The following is a 5,906-nucleotide window of genomic DNA, read 5'->3' as shown; positions in this document are numbered from 1 at the left end:
TACTGTTCTTTAGTGTGAAAGAGAAACATCTGTCTGCCTTGCATCTAAAGATCACTTGCCATTGGCTGTTAATTTTCTCTCCTTCAGGGAACCCCTCACCACAGTGGAAACAAAACAAATATCAGTGAGGGTAGGGGAGAGTGTGACAATTAAGGACAAGTGAACATGCTTCAGGAATGATAAGCAAGATTATATTCTCCCCATCCTTTGTCCTCTCACCTGTTTTCCTTTAAATGTGTCATATTAGGATCTAAAGATCAGATTTCAGAAGCAATAAAAATGTAACATTCTGTTTTTTTTTTCTTGTGAGGAAGATTAGCCCTGAGCTAACATTCATTGCCAATCCTCCTCTTTTTGTGGAGGAAGATTGGCCCTGAGCTAACATCCGTGCCCATCTTCTTCTACTTTATATGGGACGTTGCCACAGCATGGCTTGACAAGTGGTGCGTCGGTCCGCGCCCGGGACCCGAACCTGCGATCCCCAGGCCGCTGAAACAGAGCACGTGAACTTAACCGCTATGCGACCAGGCCAGCCCCCAGAATGTAACATTTCTAATTCTGCTACCGTTTGCTTCACGAGTAAATAGCAATCCCCCTCATGTTGTGTTCCTCTTAATATGACATTCAAGTATATGAAGATACATACATTTTCTGTCGCCCTAAGAATTTGGGTTCTAGTGTAAGTGAAATGAAGAGTTATTCCTCTTATTTTTTAGGAGAGCTGTAGGAAGTTCAAGAAGATGAGGAGAGGTCGTAGTATTAGAAGGGGAAGAGGAGGGGAGTATCTTTCTCTTTCTGTTCTTCCCTGCCATTCCTCCTCTATCCTCCCTGTCCCTTTCCTGCTTTTTCTGCTGCTACTGCTTTAGAAGAATTAGCCTGAGAGAAGGCAGGAAAGCATCTAGAAGGGTTTGTATCCTCCCAGGATGGCTTGAGATTCAGGGTTTGTAGGTCCTGTGTCGAAATTTCAAGACTAGAATGGGCATCTTATGAAGAGAGTGTATGAGGGGTCAAATTACTCTTGTAAGAAATTTTCAGTTTTGGATTCTTTGCTCTGAGCTTTACAAGTTTTTTATTTTTGCTTTTGTTTTTGTTTGGAAAGGGGATATTATATTCTTGTTTGGATTTCCTTCTTTGTCTGGGGGAGAGGGAAGATAATTCTCCAATTAGAAGAGATGCTTTTGAGGATACGGGAAGACAATGCAAAACCATTTAATAAGTGCTCAGGATTGTTGAGAAATTAGACCATCCCTCTTAAATGAAGCATGCTTGGAAACTCTGGATTCCAGAGGGAGTTATCAATACAGATCTTTGACTTTCGATGGGGTTACGTCCCGATAAACTCATCATAAGTTGAAATATTGTAAGTCGAAAATGCATTTAATACACCTAACCTACCTAACATCATAGCTTAGCCTAGCCTACCTTCAATATGCTCAAAACACTTAGATTAGCCTGTAGTTGGGCAAAATCATGTAACACAAAGCCCATTGTTGAATATCTCTTGTCATTTATTGAATACTGTACTGAAAGTGAAAAACAGAATGGCTGTATGGGTAGAGAATGATTTTAAGTGTAGTGGTTGTTGACCCTCGTGATCACAGGGCTGACTGGGAGCTGCATCTTGCTGCCACTGCCCAGCATCATGAGAGTATGGTACCGCGTGTCACTAACCTGGGAAAAGATCAAAATTCAAAGTACAGTTTCTACTGAATGCATGTCACTTTTGCACCATTGTAAAGTCAAAAATCCTAAGTTGAACCATCCTAAGTCAGAGATGTCTGTACTACAAAAATAGGTTAGAGTCAGGCAAAGTCAGCGCCAGTAGGAGGGTAAGAATAAGGACTATTGCTGACCCTGTTTTCAACCTTGGATTTCAGGGCTAGCAAGCTGGAGCCCTAGAGTGAGTTCTAGGCTTTTCTGTGCACTCCTGAGTGCCCTTACCCAAGTCTAGGCTCCTTTTCCTCTTCTCCTATTTACAAAATGGAGAGAATGAAAGAGTTCAAGAGTCAAACAACAAAACATCTACTGGTAAAGTGAATGATGTTAGAAAACTAACTACCCAAGGTCTACGATAAATAGCAGTTGTGTGATCTCTGTTTCTCTGTAAATTAACGATGCTTGCCTTCTCTGCCGTTGAGCTCCCAGGAGAGAAGAAACATTATGTCCAAACGTAATTTGGTTGTAAGCTCACAAGTTAGATTTAGTAAATTTGCATCTGGGCTCCGTCACATACATACAAGTGACCGTGGGCAATTTACCTGGCATTTTCGAGCCTGAGTTTTCTCATATTTATAAAAAAAAAATAATAACGCGAAATGGTGAAAATAAAATGAGAAAACATGTCAATGGACACGGGTGCTCAATAGGTACTAGCTCTTATCCTTCTAACTTCCCCGGCTGCAAACACGCTTCAGTCCGCCAGGTGGTGGTGACTCGCGGGCGCCAATGGGCGAACTGGCGCGCGCATGCGCACTGCGGCGAGGGCGGCCGGGCAGCTGCACTCGGCGAGGAAGCGCGGGGGAGACGCGTCCACACGCGAAGCGTCGCAGGCCTGGGCAGGTGGTGGAGCCGCGGGGCAACAGCTGGAGAGCACGAATCCATTTGGCCAAAACTATAACAAACTTGCGCATATGCGTATATACCTCCAGGCCAGATGCAGAGGGAACATCTCCTGTAATGCCCTGTTTTAATGTCTTATTAAAAAATGAGAAGGAAAGCAAGGCAGGACCACGAGCTCTGGGAGAGTTTAGTTATCTACTCCCTCTCCCTCCCCTCATCCAGAAATTCCAACCTCAGATCCATATTGGGGGGGAAAGCACACACTTCTTATCCTCCAGTAGGAGTTACAAGGCTATCCAGCCTTTCTGGTTTGAGCCCAAACTGTCCCTGAATGTGTAATAATCCTCGTTGTAATGGACTGCATCATATATGAAGGCCAGTCCTACATGGGGTTTACTTCTGGGCACTCTGAAGCAGCTGGGAACATCTCACCTGTGGGCCCTGCCAACACTTCCAGAGTTCTTCATCACCCTGCAATTTTAACATGACCATATTTTATTGCTGCTATTTTGACAGGACATCTTCACCTTTTCATCACCTACCCCCCAACCTTAGTTGTCGATTGCTGTGTAACAAATTACCTCAAAAACTATTGGCTTAAAAACAACAATAAACACTTATTATCTCTCACCATTTCTGTGGATAAGGAATTTGGGAGCTAATAGGCTGGGGTGGCTCTGGCTTGAAGTCAGACATGAGGTTGCATTCAAGATGCTGGCCAGGGCTGCAGTCATCTGAAAGCTCCACCAAGGTTGGAGGATCTGCTTGCAGGGAGGCTGTATTAATCATGTTTTTTAATTTTCTGTATCTTGTTTTGACATCTTGGGAGGCCTTATAGACCAGGCAAGAGACTGCCTTTTCCAGGGCTAGCTAGTTCCTAAGACAGTTAACAATTTACTTGGGAGCATGCGTCTCATGCAAGCCAGATAAAGTTAGCCTTTATCTACCTCACGTGCCAAGCCAATATTGCCCCTGCCCTAAGTCATCCCAGGGCCAGGTACCAGACCCCCTAGAGACCACCTTTATAGCCCAAAGCCCACCAGAATTGTTCAACCTAGCCAATCCAAGCTGTTTGCTCTCCTCTGCCCACCCTTTGCCATGGAAACCCCAATAAAGGCTATGGCTTAAGCTTTCCCCTTGCTCCTGCTTCTGCAGCCTGACCAAAACCTGGTGCTTCCCCTGTGGCCGTGCATGGCATGGCATGGCATACCCCCTTCTCTTAGGAAATATAAGTAATAAATTCTCCTTTCAATAGCATTGACTTCTCCATGTCATCACTCAGTCACCTCTATAAATTAAAATCTCTTGAGTACAGATGAGTCAGAGACACATTCCTATGGCTGGCAAAGTCGATGCTAGCTTTTGGCTAAAGGCCTTAATTAAGGCCTTTCCACAGGCTGTTTAAAAGTCTTTATAACATGGCTATGATTTCCCTCACAGCCAGTGATCCAAAGAGATAAAGGCAGAAGCTGCAATGTCTTTTATGGAATGTTGGAAGTCACACATCATTCCATAATACTCTGAGTCCTGCAGCCCAGCTCTGAGTTGCTGTGGGCTGAGACTCCTCAAGGGCATGATTTCCAGGAGGTGAGGACCCTTGGGGGCCATATTGGAAGCTGGCTGCCAGAGGGCATCATGGAAAATATTAATTTGTTTTTTTCCCCCTTCTTTCAGAAGAGAATAAGCAATTATACCCACCAACCTCTGCCCCCCACCGTGAGCAGATATATCTGCTAAAGCCAGAGGCATATATCTGAATTTTCAGAATGTAACTTAGCTGACATTGAGAAAAGGGACCCAGGGATACTAAGCGCCTACACCAAGCTCCTCTCCCTCCCTTCCCCATCACATCAGTTTGGGATTAAAGATAATGGAAATGCATTGTTGAGGACTTAACAATACTACAAATGAATAATCTCTTTAACAAGGTCATTATTGTAAATGTAAAAATATTCCTTAATCGATTCTCTTGGGAAAACAGTTTCAGGAAACTTATTCTAAAACAGTTCCTAACCAGTGTTTGTTTGGGGTCAGAAGACCCTTTGAGACCTGATGAAAGCCATTGGATTCTCTCTCCAACATAAAATGCTTATACGCAAAATTTTGCAACCTGCTTCATAGGTGGCTGGATGGAAATTACTAGATTTCCTTCTTGCTTGCATGTCTAGGCTTTAGGAATTATTCATTCTACACTTTCAGAGCATCTGTGTTAGGGCACCGCTATGGGTGTTGGGGCGTCACACAAGTTCCTGCTCTTTATTGAGGGCAATCATCAGAAAACAATCTCAGATATTAGTTAAGGACAAGTTAAAAAACAGAATGTTACATTGCTAGGGGAAGAAGGAAACATGAGATGGGATGGCTAGGAAAGGCCCTAAAGAAGTGATATTTGAATTAAGACTAGCATGAGGAGAAAGCCGCCAGGGCAGTAAAGGAATACCAAGTACAAAGAATCTGAGAAAGAAACAGGTTTGGAATGTTCAAGAAACCAAGTGTGAAACACTGAGCAAAGATAGAACACGGTGGAGAGGCAGACACAGGACAGACAGGAGACCATTAGGAGCAGGGAGAAGAGCCATGGGAGAGTTTTTTCAGGTGATTTCAAATTGATGCTCTGCCCTTTAAAGGCTTATGACGTATCTGTGGGGACTGAGCTTACACTGGAGTAGACTGCACATTGGGGATGAGATCCCAGGAGCCCCTGCCCCACTCCACTTCTTAAGGCTCTAGTGAATAAGCCCCAGTTTCCATTTAGGTGGAGGCTGGATGTCTTGATCTCCCTTTGCCCCAAAATTATTTGTCTTTTAGAGTATGATTATACGGGGCCAGCCTGGTGGCGCAAGCGGTTAAGTGCACACGCTCCGCTGCTGGGGGCCCAGGTTCGGATCTCGGGCGCGCACCGATGCACGGCTTGGAAACCCGTGCTGTGGTGGCGTCCCATATAAAGTGGAGGAAGATGTTAGCACAGGGCTGATCTCCTCACAAATAAATAAATAAATAAATAATGATTATAAAGATACATATCTGACAAAACAAAGTACAAAGAAGAAAGTTAACTACTACTTCAAACTCCACCACCCACCAATATAAAACGGCTTGGAGAGGGGCTGTGTAAACACTGGAGCAAGCTGGGGGAACTGACTAGCCCAGTAGGCACAGAACAGGCCTTAGCAGACAGGGTGGCTTCCAGCTTTTTTAGCTATGCTTCCTGCTGGAGTTGGTACACTGGCCCAAGCCAGCCAATAGGAAATGAAATATAATCTATGCTCATTAGTTTGACCATTATGGTACCCATTTATTTGGAAGAAAATTTCTCAAGCTCAGGTATCAGGTTCTCATGGTCCTTA

This window comes from Ceratotherium simum, chromosome 25 (assembly GCF_057802395.1).
Source record: "Ceratotherium simum simum isolate JZ-2026a chromosome 25, ASM5780239v1, whole genome shotgun sequence".
Taxonomy (NCBI): Eukaryota; Metazoa; Chordata; class Mammalia; order Perissodactyla; family Rhinocerotidae; genus Ceratotherium; species Ceratotherium simum.
This window is presented reverse-complemented; position numbering follows the sequence as displayed.